At 41.5% G+C, this 16,513-nt stretch overlaps 2 long non-coding RNA genes across 3 annotated transcripts in view; one reads left to right on the top strand and one right to left on the bottom strand.

Annotated features, from left to right (window-relative positions):
* Positions 1-2,803: 2,803 nt before the first annotated feature.
* The window catches only part of LOC130855905 (uncharacterized), a 44,161-nt gene continuing 30,451 nt past the window's right edge, over positions 2,804-16,513 (bottom strand). For both annotated transcript variants that reach the window (XR_009054391.1, XR_009054392.1), the window contains exons 4-5: positions 7,269-7,353; positions 2,804-3,097 (exon numbers count right to left, since the gene is read on the bottom strand). This is a non-coding gene — a long non-coding RNA (uncharacterized LOC130855905). The remainder of the gene's footprint in view (positions 3,098-7,268; positions 7,354-16,513) is intronic.
* LOC130855906 (uncharacterized) overlaps positions 15,231-16,513 on the top strand; it is a 52,624-nt gene continuing 51,341 nt past the window's right edge. Inside the window, exon 1 of the long non-coding RNA XR_009054393.1 lies at positions 15,231-15,247. This is a non-coding gene — a long non-coding RNA (uncharacterized LOC130855906). The remainder of the gene's footprint in view (positions 15,248-16,513) is intronic.

Here is a 16,513-nt window from a genome sequence, read left to right as displayed (position 1 = left end):
GTAAGATGATTTTAGACAACATACTTCTTACTCATTCATGAATCAAATGGCAGTCATTGTTTGGTCCTATTTATGTACTTTGCTGTAAAATGGTAATATCTTAGAGATGACCAAGATGGTAGAGTAGTAAGACTTTGAACCCACCTTCTCCCATGGACACACCAAAATTACAACTACTTATAGGGCAAGTATCTCTCTATCTATGAGAACAACATGAAGACCAGGAGAAAATATTTTCTGCAACTAAAGACATAAAGAAGGAATCACAATAAGATGGGTAGGAGGGGCAGAGATGTGGTTTAGTCAAGACCCACACCCCTAGGTCAGTGACTCACAAATGGGAGGAATGTCACAATTGATCTATATGTCTCCCCCCACCCCCAGTACCATACTGTTTTAATTACTGTTGCTTTATAGTATATTTTGAAATCAGGGAGTGTGAAATATCCAGCTTTGCTCTTCTTTCTCAAGATTGCTAGCTATTTGGGGTCTTTTGTTTTTCCATACAATTTTTAGAATTATTTGTCCTAGTTCTGTGAAAGTCTTTTACCTCTTTTGGTTATTCCTAGCTATTTTATTCTTTTTGATGTATTTATAGATGAGATTGTTTTCTTAATTTCTCTTTTTGATGGTTTATTATTAGTGTATAGAAATGCAACAGATTTGTGTATATTAATTTTGTATCCTGTGACTTTACTGAATTCGTTAGTTCTAATAGTTTTGTTGTTGTTGTTGTTGTTGTTGTTTTGTTTTTGGTAGCATCTGTAGGATTTTCTACATATAGTGTTATGTTATCTGCAGACAGTGATCATTTGGATTCCTTTAATTTCTTTTTTTTTAAATTTTTAAAAAAATTTAATTTATTGGCTGGGTTGGGTCTTCATTGCTGTGCACGGACTTTCTCTAGTTGAGCAAGCAGGGAGCCTACTCATAGTTGTGGTGCATGGGCTTCTCATTGTAGTGGCTTCTCTTGTTGTGCAGCATGGGCCTCTAGGCATTTGGGGTTCAGTAGTTGTAGCACACAGCCTCAGTAGTTGTGGCTTGTGGGCTGTAGAGCACAGGCTTAGTAGTTGTGGTGCATGGGCTTAGTTGCTCTGCGGCACGTTGGATCCTCCCAGGCCAGGGCTTGAACCCCTGTCCCCCTGCATTGGCAGGCAGGTTCTTAACCACTGTGCCACCAGGAAGTCCTTAAATTCCTTTAATTTCTTTTACTTGTCTAATTTCTATGACAAAGATTTCCAATACTGCATTGAATAAAAGTGGCAAGAGTGGGCATTCTTATCTTGTTTATGATCTTAGGGGAGACGCTTTCAGCTTTTCACCATTGAATATGGTATTGGCTGTGGGTTTGTCATATATGGACTTTATTATTATTATTATTTTGGTAGCATTTGTAGGATTTTCCACATATCACTCTGATAACAAAACCAGACACAGACACTTCAAAAAATTACAGGCCAATATCACTGATTAACATAGATGTAAAAATCCTCAATAAAATATTAGCAAACCAAATTGAAAAATACCATTAAAAAGATCATACACCACAATCAAATGGGATTTATTCCAGGGATGCAAGGGTGTTTCATTATCTGCAAATTAATCAGTGTGTACACCACATTAACAAATTGAAGAATAAAAATCATATCATCTCAACAGATGCTGAAAAAGCTTTTAGCAAACTTTAATATTCATTTATGGTAAAACTCTCAACAAAGTAGGCATAGAGGGGACTTCCCTGGTGGCACAGTGGTTAAGAATCCACCTGCCAATGCAGGGAACACAGGTTCAATCCCTGGTCTGGGAAGATCCCACATGCCACGGAGCAACAAAGCCTGTATGCCACAACTACCGAGCCTGTGCTCTAGAGCTGTGAGCCGCAACTACTGAAGCCCATGCGACTAGAGCCCATGTTCCTCAACAAAAGAAGCCACTGCAATGAGAAGCCCGTGCACCACAACAAAGAGTAGTCCCCTCTCACAGCAACTGGAGAAAGTCCATGCACAGCAACAAAGACCCAACACAGCCAATAGATAAATTGAAAAAAAAAAAAAAAAAAAAGAATAAAAGTGGGCATAGAGGGAAGATACAACACAAAGTCAATGGAACAGAGTAGAGAGCCCAGAAATAAGCCCATGCTCATAAGGCCAATTAATCTATGACGTAGGAGGCAAGACAATGAGGACAAGACAGCCGCTTCAATAAGTGGTGCTGGGAAAAAATGGAAAGCTACGTGCAAAAGGATCAAACTAGACTACTTTCTCACATAGCATAAAAATTTAAACCCAAGATGGATTAAGGACTTAAACGTAAAACTGGAAACCACAAAATTCCTAGAAGAAAACAGAGGCAGCACACTCTTTGACATCAGTCCTAGCAATAGTTTTTTTGATCTGTCTCCTCAGGCAAGGGAAACAAAATAAAACATAAGGAAATGGGACTACATCAAAGTAAAAAGCTTTTGCATAGTGAAAAAAACTATCAACAAAGTGAAAAGGTGGCCTACTGAATGGGAGAAGATATTGCAAATGATATGTCCATTAAGAGTTTAATATCCACACAGATGTAGACAACAAACATATGAACACCAAGTGGGGAAAGCGGCGGCAGGGGTGGGGGTTTGGGGTGGGATGAATTGGGAGATTGGGATTGCCATATATATGTTACTAATAAGAAAAAAAATCAAATCGTACACTTTAAATTTATGCAGTTTATTGTATGTCAATTGTTATCTCAATACAATTTCTTAAAAAAAAAAAAAAAAAGACTTTACCACCCAAAATGCATATACAGCTCATACAATTCAGTATTAAAAAACAAACCCAATTAAATAAATGAGTAAAAGACCTGAATAGATATTTTTCCAAAGACGACATATGGATGGCCAAGAGGTACATGAAAAGATGTTTAACATTACTAATAATCAAGGAAATGCAAACCAAAACCACAATGAGATGCTACCTTACATCTGCCAGAATGGTTTTCGTTGAAAAGACAACAACAAGCGTTGGCAACGATGTGGAGGAAAGGGAACCCTGTGCACTGCTGGTGGGATTATAAATTGGTACAACCACTATGGACAACAGTAAGGAGTTTCCTGAAAAAAATTAAAAATAGAAGTACCATGTGATCCAGCAATTTCACTTCCAGGTATTTACCTGAAGGAAATAACACTAATTCAAAGACATATGCACACCAATGTTCACTGTAGCATTATTTACAATAGCAAAGATATGGAAGCAATATAAGTGTCCACCAACAGATGAATGACAAAGAAGGTGTGGTATATATACACAGTGGAATATTACTCAACCGTAAAAAAAGAACTCTTACCAATTATAACAACATGAATGGATCTAAAGAGTATTATACTAAGTGAAATAAACCAAAGGCAAATACTGTATGATCTCACTACACATGGAATCTAAAAAATAAAACAAAACAAAACAAAACCAGACTCATAGATACAGAGAATAAATGGATGGTTATAGGAAGGGAAAGAAGAGGGGTTGAAATAGGTGAAGGGGATTAAAATTTACAAACTTCCATTTATAAAATAAATAAGCCACAGGCATGTAATATACAGCATAGGGAATATGGTCAATAATATTGTAATAACTTTGTATGTTAGATATCGTGGTACTCATTTCATACTGTATGTAAATGTCAAATAACTACATAATATACCTGAAACTAACTTAGTATCTTATGTCAACTATATTTTAATTTTAAAAATACATAAATACATAATATGTTTATGCTTTCCACAGTAGTCAGAAAATTTAATCTTTCAGATTAAATTCATGTAATTATTCAGCTTAGTAAGGATGGACAAAATATGCTTAGGGTTCTAAGAAACACCTTCCCTGAGAGGCTACACTATCTCACTGTGGTGCTCAACTGGTATGCTGAGGCACACTGATAGACCACAATTCTGTCATTGGCTTGCAACCAAGTTTTGATTAACATGTAAGTAAGCTGTTGTGATTTTTTTGCTATAATTAAGGACATTGGGCATACCCAAGAGGTAAAGGAATAATGATGCACATCAGAAAGATCTCATGTACCAAAATGTGTGTGACCTTCAATCCTAAGTTTGAAGCCTAGCTGAGGCAGTGAGCACTTTCAATAATGGGGGAAGGACAGTCTCTTCAACAAATGGTATTGGACTTCTTAGGTGGCACAGTGGTTAAGAATCCACCTGCCGGGCTTCCTAGGTGGCGCAGTGGTTAAGAATCCGCCTGCCAATGCAGGGGACACGGGTTCGAGCCCTGCTCCAGGAAGATCCCACATGCCACGGAGCAACTAAGCCCGTGCGCCACAACTATTGAGCCTATGTGCTGCAACTACTGAAGTCTGCGTGCCTAGAGCCTGTGCTCTGCAATAAGAGAAGCCACGGCAATGAGGAGCCCGCGCACCACAACGAAGAGTAGCCCCCACTCACTGCAACTAAAGAAAGCCCGTGCACAACAAAAAAGACCCAACACAGCCAATAAAATAAAATAAATAAATTAAAAAAAAAAAAAAAAAGAATCCGGACATGGGTTCAAGCCCTGCTCTAGGAAGATTCCACATGCCACGGAGCAACTAAACCTGTGAGCCACAACTATTGAGCCCATGTGCCACAACTATTGAAGCCCATGCACCTAGAGCCCATGCTTCGCAACAAGAGAAGGCACTATAATGAAGAGCCCACGCACCACAATGAAGAGTAGTCCCCACTCGCAGCAACTAGAGAAAGCTCATGTGCAGCAACAAAGGCCCAATGCAGCCAATAAAATAAATAAATAAATTTATAAAAACCAACCAAACAAAAACAAATGGTATTGAGAAAACTGGATATCCACAGGCAGAAGAATGAAATTGATCCCTTAGCTTATATCATATACAAAAATTAACACAAACTAGATTAAAAACCTAAATGTAAGATTAAAACAATACAACTCCTAGAAGAAAACATAGGGGGAAAAGCTTCATGACATTGGATTTGGCAATAATTTCTGAATACGACACCAAAAGCATAGGCAAGAAAAGCAAAAATAGATAAATGGGACTACATTAATCTTCAAAACTTCTGTGCATCAAAGGTCACAATCAAAAGAGTGAAAAGGCAACCAACAGAATGGTAGAAAATATTTGCAAACCATATATCTGATAAAGGGTTAATATCCAGAATATATAAAGAGCTACAAATTAATAAAAACCCAAATAAATCAATTAAAAAATTGACAAAGGACTTGATAGACATTTCTCCTAAGATGATATATAAATGACCAACAAGCTTATTAAAAGATGTTCAACATCACTTATCATTAAGGAAATGCAAGTCAAACCACAATGAAATGTCACCTCATACCCATTAGGGTGGCAACTATCAAAAAAAAAGGGAAAGTAGCAAGTGCTGGCAAGAACATGGAGAAACTGGGACTCTTGCGCACTATTGGTGGGAATTTAAAATAGCGCAGCCACTAAGGAAAACAGTCCTTCTGAAAGTTCAAAATAGAATTATGATATGGTTTAGCAATTCCACTTCTGGGTATGTACCCAGAAGAATTAAAAGCAGGATTTCAGAGAGATATTTGCACTCTCACATTAATTGCAGCATTATTCACAATAGCCAAGAGGTGGAAGCAATTCTAGTGTCTATCAACAGATGACTGGACATGCAAAATATAATATATACATACAGTAGAATATTATTTGGCCTTAAAAAGGAAGGAAATCCTGTCACATGCTACAACATAGAAGAACCTTAACGATATCCCGCTAAGTAAACTAAGCCATTTAAATAAAGACAAATATTATTGTATAATTCCACTTATATGAGGTATCTAATGTAGTCAAATTCATAGAAACGGAAAATAGAATGGAGGTTGCCAGGGGATGGGAGGATGGGAAAATGGGGAGTTATCTATGAGTATAGAGTTTCAGTTTTTCAAGATGAAAAATTTCTGGAGATCTGTTGCACAACGATGTGAATATATGAACAGTACTGAATTGTATACTTAAAAATCATTAAGATGGCAATTTTTTGTTATGAATTTTAAGACAATTTAAAAAAAATTTAAAGAAGAGTGCTATAATTTCCAAGGTTTGGAAATCAGTGATGTGAAACACTGAGTGGCATGATTCTCACTGCTTATACCACCACTTGCAGTTGTTTTGGGGAAAAAAGCCCTCAACTTATCTAGGCCTCGCTTATTTCTTCTGTAAGATGGGGATATTATCTCTGCAGGATATGCAACTTTACTTAATAAGGAAAAAAAAAAGTCAAACCCCTGAATGGGTTGGTTTTTTTGAAAGAAGCATTTCCGGATGGGGAGGCAGAGTTGAGCCGTACTACTTTTGTTCTGTATCCTGAGACTTGCTCTTCCACTCGAGCTTCAACTTACTACAGCCCCTGCCTCTAAAGGAGTCCTTCCTCTCTGATCCATCAGGATAATGTGGACATATGACTCTTCCCTTAAGTCTCTGAAGCACTGCTGAGACAGGCGAAACATTCAGATAAGGCTTTACCTACACGAGGGGATAACACGTGGGAAATAAACACAGATGGGCCTACTGGCCTAGATAACCTGGTGTATAAAATAAACCTAGCTCTGGTTTGAAAACATGCTCTTTCTTGTGCAATGAAGTGGAAAGACTCCTGGATTTCCTTTGCTTTCAAGCTCCCAGTCTGAGTACATATGGCTGATACCATCTTACTACCCAATCACTTGGGAATTCAATCTTTGATTTTTGGTCCAATTAAGAGATGTCCACAGTAGGGTTAACTTTATGATGGAGGTTGGAGGAATGATGCAAAAACATTGTTCTAGAAACTTCTTTTTTCTGAATTAAACTAATCAAAACCAAATATCTTAACAGGTATCAGTAACTGGGTTAACGAAACATATACTATCACTAAAATTCAATAATCAAATCAACTAATAAAATGCATTTATTTATTTAGTATCTCCCCGTGGAGTAAGGGAAATCACATTTTGGTCAAATGTTTTTTGAAGGTATTGGGCACTGCCTGTGTCTCCTGAGGTCTAATGTGAGACCAGCACCACCACTGAGGAAATAGTAGAATAAAGAAGAAATTCTGCACTTGACATTTGCTTGTCTGTGGGATATTCTACCTTGCCATTCCCCACAAAATTTCTGGCTTCTGAGGGCAGGCAGCGAATGGGGGAGCAGCACATTATGACGCCTCTGAGAGCGTGTAAAGTGCTTTCATCTTGCTTTCTTATTTATGGTACATGTCACATTGATCAGTCCCTTACCTGTTGGGATAACCAGGAAGTTGATGGCTCTGAGGGTCTGGTGAGTGTGCGGCGTTTTTCCTAGGAGGTACTCTTCTGTGTCATTCTGCGAGAAAATATAGGTAGGAAGTACAAAAGTCAATTTGGCAACCTTCGACTCTCATTAATAGATGCTAAATCATAGTTGCTCATCTTTTATAAACATTAAATCTCAAAAAAATTAAATTTGGTAGTAGATCTGGAACTAATGGCAAGGAACTACAGCACAGAGGGCTTTCTGGGATGCATTCTTTTTACAATAGAGCTCTGTGGTCTATGCTGATCATGAATATTACCTAGGAAACTTAAAAAAAAAATTCCCAGGAAACTACCTCCCTGACCTGGGGGAAAAAAGTTTTTTTTTTCATCTTATAACAAACATTTATTTGGCAAACTATTTTATAGAAATAGACCCTAAAATCAAAACCTGGGTGGGGCTTAGGAATTATTTTTAATTTCTTTAGTTCTTCAGGCGATTCCGAAGTACGGTAATTAACTACTGGTCTAAACTAAAAGGGAGACTGGCCCTCCCCCCTTAATTCCTGAACACATCATTTTTAGTTTCAGCTTCCCGACTGAGGCCCTCTTCTCCACCTGAAGACTGACACCAAATGAGCTTCTCAGAGCAAAAATAGTATGAGTTACACTATTTATGAGAAGCCTCTAAGACCAGCTGCAAAGAAAATGACTAATATTATGCTGAGAAAGAAGGCCCGATGTACTTTTGGCAAAATACCTTTGTCAAATGACATAAGGGACATTGCACAATGGAAATGGCTTTCAACATGGGAGAATAATTAGTATTGAACATTTGTGGGCAGATATTTTGCTATAGGGTTTAGGGAAAATACTAATAGACTCTGTATGAAGCAGTTTTTAATAATGTGTGATTTATGTACAGACAATTACTTAATGGTGTTTTGGCCAGCATCTGACTGCAGATCTGTGCTGTTTTAATTTAGTTGCTATTATTCTGTGAGCTCTGCTTGGGTGCCTGCTGAGCCCAGTGACTTGGGAGGCAGGAGGGTTCTGGCCTCCGGCAGCAGAAAGAAGAAACAGCTCTGAATGCGAATCTGGCGCATGCCTGGCTGGTGCTTCTCAGGCTGCCTTTTGATGGTGATTCAGTGATGGAAAATTGCTACAAGTTTCGACCCAAATCAGTCACCTCAACTGGAGTCACGTTTTGTTGGGGGGTTAGGGTCTAAATTCAACTTTTGAAGAAAAAGCCTGGAAAATCAAATTACCCTCAAAAATTCTATCCTCACACTGAAACTCCAAAGCAAATTATTTTGGTTTCCTCTTGTGGTTTTTGTTGTTGTTGTTTTTTGTTTTGTTTTGTTTTGTTTTGTTTTTGGCTGCATTGGGTCTTTGTTGCTGTCCACGGGCTTTCTCTAGTTGTGGTGAGCATGGGCTTCTCAGTGTGGTGGCTTCTCTTGTTGAGGAGCACAGGCTCTAAGGGTGCTGGCTTCAGTAGTTGCAGCACGTGGACTCAGTGGTTGTGGCTCGTAGGCTCTAGAGTGCAGGCTCAGTAGTTGTGGCACATGGGCTCAGTTGCTCCAAGGCATTGTGGGATCTACCAGACCAGGGCTTGAACCCATGTCCCCTGCATTGGCAGGCAGATTCTTAAGTACTGTGTCACCAGGGAAGTACTCCCTTGTGTTTTAACTGTGGCCTCCATCTCCCCATGGGAATGAGGCCAACATCAGATTTAAATGGAGAGAACTACAGAGTTGATGAGAGGATATTTTTTTCCCCTCTGTTTTTTGTTCTATTTTTTCCCCCCAGTTCAGATAGTTTAATTCATGTTGGTTTTAAATGCCATTCACATATCATTCTTCCCTTTCTCTCAGTTTTTTGGTTTTTGGAATTTGGAGTAACATAGCATTTAGGTGCATAGGTCTTAGCGTCAGGCTTCTGGAGTTCAAATCCAGGTCCTACAATATTAATGACACCCATGGGCAAATTATGTAATTTGGGCAAGCCTCAGTGTCCTTGTTTGTCAAAATGGGGTACTAAGTGCGCATACATCATGAAGTTGTGAGGATTAAACCAGTGAACACGTGGGAGCCCTAAAGACAGTCTCTGCTGAGAGTAAGTGCTCAAAGATCAAAGTTATTATTTAGCGGTGATGGTGGGGGGACTGGGTGGCATGACAGTGTTCGATCTTGAGACACCCCCAGTAGAGCTGTGAGGATACTAGGTGGCTTATGAACACAAGTGTTCTCTTCAGGCTAGAATGTGCAAATATTCTTATATGACTCCAGTGATTACTTTTTGAATATTACCCCACTGCAGCCTAAATAGCCAAGAGATCAGACTCTGGCTAAAGGAAAACCCAACATGAGCAATTGTTTGTTCTTTGAACTTAGTTGATAAGAGTCCCAGAGCCTCATTCAGCGCATCTCAAGACCTCCTATCATTCCTCCTCCTGGGTGATAGACAGGCTGGCATATTCTCATTAGTTGGAGTAAGTAGCATTTACAACCATTGTTTCCAGGAAAATAATGTGTTCTAGGACATAACATGTGTAAGTATTGCTCGAGCTTCTTACATGATGGTGACATGGCCTAGAAAGTATATAAATACTCATTTGTGGAAACTGCACACAGAAATCAGCTGATAAGAAATCAGATCAACTGGCTTTTAAAGAGAGGCCACCTTGTCATTGGTTAGAACACAGTAAGTGACTAACAACCCCAGCAACAAATGTGTGGCTCATTCAATGATAAGACCAGGGCTTTGTCTCTGAGAGTCCCTGCTTGTATGATTTCAGTGGAAATTTCATTACTTGGGACCCATTTACATGGCCTCCCAATCAGTGGGTGAGGTCAACTTCTGAAGGCCTCTCTTTGATGTTGGGAATCGGTTGGCTAGGTCAGTGGGGCCAGACCGAGGAGGCCCTCAAACGCCAGGTAGAGGAATGAGATACATCAAAGCAGGGCCAAGTGTAAGTTTTTGTGTCGGGTTGGCAATCCTGCAGCTCTTGTACCTTTAATGTCTCATCTGGAGTCCCCTCCATTTCTTAGGATGTAGACAGCTTTCATGCCCGGCCTCTAGTCTAGGGGAATAATTGTGAGAACTAAATCAGCGTGCACACACAGAAGCTGAAACGGCTCCTCCCTTCCCTACCTCACCCTTCCCCGCCCAGGTTTGGAGAGCGTTCCCACCGTCACCGGGGCCCTCTATGAGAGCGCCACCCTTGAGCTGACTCAGGAAGCCTGGCCTCCACACTCCCTGGAGGCCAGAGAGGATGGTGGCCCCACTGCCCAGGGCTCTCTGCCCTCTGCCCAAACAAGCAAGGCAGCAGCACATAATTCCCTGGCTTGGTAACTCTCTTGAGATGGTTTCTCACAAGGTGTGAAGAAGATTATTCAGATGATAGTCTCCAATTTCTTCGGTTTATACAAGGATATCTTGCATAAACCTAAGAAGGTAAAGCTGTTCTCAGAATAGCTGCATTACTTACCAACTCACCCTATGTTTGCTGAGCACTGTCTGTGTGCCAGGCAGGCACTATGTCAAAGAAAGATGTGTCACCTATTGATATATATTGGCATATAAAAATATAAAAGGATATATCTATACTACGATTAATTCTAAAAGGTTTGCAGTCCCACAGTTCTTCTGTCTCTGGGTCTGTGTCCACACATGTTGCTTCTGATTCCTTTCAAATAAACCTGGATGCCAAATCCCAACTCATCTTTGCTTTCTAACAACAATCTATTTATTATAAGGCTGGTTGGCTTTTCCAGGGGAAAGGGTCTCATCCTAGAGTGTGAGGCTTTGTGTATCTTGGTGGCTCCACTCTTCCTCTTCCTGCCCGTATGTTTTTCTTTCCTTTATTCTCTCCCCTTGCTCTGAGGATCAAACAAATCTCTCTCCTTGTCTGATGTGATCTTGGACCTTTTCTCTGAGGTCTAAGCACCAGATGATATTTCTTGCAGGAACTCACTAAACCCAAGCGATCTTAAGAAAATTTTCCCAACAAAAATGGTTCCTGCCCTAAGAGAAATCTCATGCCAGCTACTAAAGGAGAGAATATTCTCTACCCTGTTATATATATTACAAATTAAATATCATTATAGTGACAGGTGTCTTCACAGAGACCTATCCTGGGAACTCCAGTTTCACCAAGGAAGATGGCTAACTTGTCCTGGGGAATTTAGGAAAGCATGCACAGAGGTGGTGACACAGCTCTGTGTAGGATGGAGGACAGAGATACTGTTTTGCTGATCTCAGCATTGGTGAAGTCTTTGTTCTAAGCAGCATCATAGCTGAGGTGTCAGCTCTCAGGAGGTGGTTGCCCCAGATAGACCAGAAGAGAGAATCTGGAGACCAGGCACACCCATCCCAGGGCAGGGCAGGGCAGGGCAGAAGCTGGGGGCAAACACAGCTGCAAGCAGTGGAGAGTCCCTGCCAGTGGAGTGCGGTAGGTAAAAAGGATGGAACTAATGCCAGGTGGCAGTCCAGGCAGGTGATGGCGTCAGGGAGGTCTAGCCAGGCAGCTCAGAGAGCTGGGAGGAGAGCAGGACATGAGGATATAGTAGTTGAGTGAAGACAATCTGTGGAGATGTGGCCAGGTGGATGGTCTGACAGAAGCCAACAGGATGTAACTGAAAAAGGGGCTTCAAAATCAAATCTCTTGGGACTTCCCTGGTGGTGCAGTGGCTAAGAATCCGCCTGCCGATGCAGGGGATATAGGTTCGATCCCTGGTCCGGGAGCATCTAAGCAGAGCAACTAAGCCCATGTGCCACAACTACTGAAGCCTGTGTGCCTAGAAGCCCGTGCTCCACAATAAGAGAAGCCACCACAATGAGAAGCCCGAGCATGACAACAAAGAGTAGCCCCCACTCGCTGCAACTAGAGAAAGCCCTCGCGCAACAACGAAGACCCAACACAGCCAATAAATAAGTAAATTAAAAAAAGGGAAAAAAAGATCAAAGCTCTCATCCAGGGAGGGAGAGAAGGGAGACGCAGAAGCTAAGAAGGTTATTAGCTCAGAGGAACTGGGAGGAAGCTGGGGGTTATTTGGAGCAGAGAGGAGAAACCTGACATTAAGGTTGACATCTAAGTGACTGAGTGGCTTGAGGCAGGGCCCCTTCAGTTCTGTCTGATGAGCTTCAGAAGCACAGAGGGTAAAATCATCCCTGGTCAAGAACCACTGCTGACAGTGCCCCAGTGGATGAGGCTGCTTGACACAGCCTCAGTGCCTACGTGGTTCTAGTTTCCATTGTCAGTGAATCTTGTTTGGTACCAAGGATCTGAGCACCTCTCCTGGCCCAGGATATTCTGTGCTCACTACTCATGGCTTCTATACCCTTATCACGCAAATGGGCAACCGTGGAAGCTCTCTGACTCTGGTTCACTCGGGACACGAGGGTGGTTTGTGGATAACGGGGTAGAAAGAGGAAGAGGCAGCTGTTCATTCCTTTGCCTTTTCATGGATCTCAGACCATACATCTGGAGGAGAGGCCACACCAGGAATAGCATCCAGCTCTTTCACAGATAAATACTGGGCTCACCACTTTTGGGCAGAGTCAGGGATGATCAATGGCACATTTTTTCCCTTTATGTTCTTTCTCCTCCATGTTACAATACTGCCTAAGCTGGATTCAACTTGCCTGGGTGTGTTCTGAACAGGTTTGATCTTGGGGGATGTAGTAGCCAGTTTTGAAGTTCCTAAAATCACTGACAGAGAGGGGTCAACCCCGGGAGATGTGGTGCAGGCAGGGCTCACAGGTGAGTGCTGGCTCTGAGGAGAACTGGAGGGTCCAGGGTGCCCTGCATCCCCCAGCATGTCTGCAAGGATATTCACTGGCCCTTTTGTATAAGTGCCTCATTCAGTGCGCATCTCTGGAATGGGTCTGTTCTTCCAAGGTGACTGCCACATGACTGATTTATTTTAGAGTCAGAATTAAATTTTGTATTTATGTTGAGATACTGATTTTGAGGGCATACCTTGTCCTTTTTCTTTTTAACCTCAAATCTCATTTCTTTGTAAATTGCCCTTTGAAAGATGTAGGTGTGCAAAGCTTGAGGGACTCACGTCTTGCAAGTGTGTAAAATGATTTTCCAACCCAGTTGGACTTTGCTCTAGTGCCGTCCTTGCCATCACAGTTCTTGGCCCTGTTCCTAATGCTTCTGGTTCTTTCACGAGCTCAGACGCTTTAAAGGGGTCCATCATAAACCATTATCTGGGGTGTTTTAAAAAATATATATGGTTCTAACGTTATGGGCAAGAGAAGAACAAGCGAAACAAAAGAAGCCTCATTGAAAAGCCACAGTGAGGAGGAGAGGCAGTGGGGAGTTTTGAAATGCATGTCTGAGAGGCACGGCCTGCTGGGAAGCCCGGTGTGGCTGGCTGCATGGCCCAGGCCCTCTTCCCCCGACAGAGTCACAGCCACAGATGCCTTAGAGGAACAATTTCATACTGAAACTTCTTTCCTCTTGAAAACTTCATTCAGTTATCTTTCAGTTTAGTTCAGTCTGAGTTGCACAGGTCACCGAGCAGAAAAGTGAAGAAACCCTGAGGATGTGGTTTGCTCCAGGTGACTCAAATCAGTGTCTCAAAATACATAAGAAGTTTCTATCTTGGAAATTGTTCTCCTTCAAGTCACCTGCGTGTGGCTTCAAGTCCTGTCACGGCTTTGCAAAGTCCTTTCTCCAGCCCTTGCTATACTTGACAGAATCAAGCAGATTATTCCCCCTTTCTCATAGAATGTGCTGGCTTAGATTCTCTGTTCCCTGTTGTTAGCACAGCCCAAAGCCTAGAGAGCTTAGGGAATGGAACGTTTTAGACAGTTGTAGAGAGACTTTTTTCCCCCACCTTTCTCAAAATAGCACAGCTCTTAGCTATCTTTCTCAAGAGCATTTACCTTCTCCTGGGAACTTTCTGTTCCTGATGGTAAATGGTCTGTAGGAACATGCCCAATCTTGCCTCGCTTGTCTACATCACTCAGGAATTCAAGACTAGTGCACCATAAGCAAGGCTCACTTTCTAATTATTTCATAAATATCAGATCAAGTACAGAGTTGGGTTCTAGGAGATACTTTCCAGCTCAGTTTTTCCTCCTTCCATATGAAATTTACAGGAAGAACTACTTCCAAAATCCATTTTTTCAGACTTCTGGATCGTGTATTGGTGACTGAATGGATTGCAGAACAACCAGGTACAAAAAGGAGCCAATAAATTCAGAAGGAAATGAATGGTTCACCTGAGAAAACAACCATCTCGTGATAATATAGAAAGAATAGAAAAATAGTCTCAGAATTGTCCTCTAGAATACAAATACTACTGGCTAATGATTGTAGAAATTTTAAAAAGTGCAGGATTTCCAGATCACTCTGCCTGAGGGCAAGATCAGTCAGTTGTCCAGCTGATCGAGGTTGTCTTGCAATGACCACAGCCTTGTAGCCCAGCTCTGCCCTCCTTCACCAGGCTCCTCCCTGGCACAGCCCCTTTCCATCATATTGATACATCATCTCACACAATCCCACCCAGGTTGGCCTAAGCCTTCCAAATGTCCAGCCAAAACCTGATGGCTCTTCATTGCTTTTTTTTATTTTCTTTTGTACTTTTGAAATTAATTTTCCCATGGAAGTAGCTCCTGGAGATTTTCTATGGCAAGGAAATATGTTAAGATCTCATATACCACAGGGAATATTGGTGGCTGAGCAAGCACCCTTTGTCTCTCTCCACTCCCTCTCCTCATCCCGTATCTCTTGTCATCCAGGTACACATGTGAGATTTCATTTTGTAACTCAAGTTGGAGGGAAAAGATTTTGGGGGATAGGATTTGGTGGGAGGGGATAAGGATGAGGTCTGTTTTTCCTCCAATCTGAGTGGAAACAAAAATGATAGTACTTTTCTCATATGAGACTTCAGATGCTGGCAAGGGGCAATGGCTATATCAAAGATTTGGGAGAGCCAGGCACGAGGGGAGATCAGCCTTGGGGTCAGGTAAGCTGTGTGGCACGGAGTGATGGCTGCAGTGTGGGGCAGGAGTTCCTGAGCTGTGGTGAGTTAGACGTTATGACTTTTAGGGGCTCCTCCAATTCTAAAAGTTTCCTTTGATATTGAGGTTTCTTAGTAATTTGATAGTTTATATTCTTAAAAACACATTGCCATAAGGTAATACTTCATTATATTTTTCTTCTTGCAACATTGTCCTTTAGATTTTCAATAACAGATTTAAAATAGGGATTGCTTAAGGGAGAATAAAAAAGCATCCATTTTATTTGGACTAGCAACAGAAAATTATCTGTATCCCAAGTTGCTGGCCTCCTTTACACAGCACAGCTCCACTTAGATTCCATACGGCTGCAGTCTCCATCCTAATTGAAAGACAGCCTCTCTTGGCTCATGGTCAGAGGGCTGGAGCAGGTCTCCAGTACAGGCCATGAAGAAGCTAGTAATACCCTGGTACCCACTGTGGGGGTTCTCACCATTGCACAGGAAGCTCTGTGCAAATTCTTAGTTGAGTTCTGCTACAGAGGAATGGTTCCCCAGGCCTGGCCGTGGATTCCTGCAGGTCTATTCGGACCAATTGACATTTATCTGGAGTGAAATAAAGAAAAGGACAGGCAGGAAATTTCTGCCTGTCTTGATGTTAATTTAGTCAAAGGCTCTCTTTTATTGGAATCATGTTCTCCCATCTTTAGACGTTGAAATGTCCTTTCATGTAAGATACAGTGGTGAGAATAAATGGCAGTCTTTTGTTTGTGACGCCTATACATGACAAAATAAAACTCTGCCGTTCTCTAAAGTCTTGTTTTGCTTTCAAAATTTCACCAGGCTGGGAATCCCTGTTATAGAGGCAGTTGCCAACTAGACTTTTGAGGAGCATGTCTTAAAGTTCATATTTCTATTGATCCCTGGGCTGTGAGCTGGTCACTGACAACCTTGGCAAGTCCTTCTGATGCCTTCAGTACTTTGTTAAAAATAAAAATGATAATTAAGTTATGATCACATCTCTCATCCCTCCAAAGCATTATTTTCACGTAACTGTGATTTTTAGTGTTTTTCATTCTGGAGGAAAAAAAGGTGGGGTGAGGGGCTCCTCTAGAACTCAGGTAGGGAGTGAAGCTGATGAGAAATGTGGAGTCCAGAGCTGCATGCACATGGTCCGTGTGAGATAAATCACGAGGAGGAGAAGTGCCTGGCACTCATTCCAGATGAAACAAGGAGTGGCCCCTAGGGAGTGGGACCTGTGGCGTCATGGGATTG

This window comes from Hippopotamus amphibius, chromosome 6 (assembly GCF_030028045.1).
Source record: "Hippopotamus amphibius kiboko isolate mHipAmp2 chromosome 6, mHipAmp2.hap2, whole genome shotgun sequence".
Lineage (NCBI taxonomy): Eukaryota > Metazoa > Chordata > Mammalia > Artiodactyla > Hippopotamidae > Hippopotamus > Hippopotamus amphibius.
Note: the sequence above shows the minus strand (reverse complement) of the source record. Positions and strands in the feature narration are given on the sequence as shown.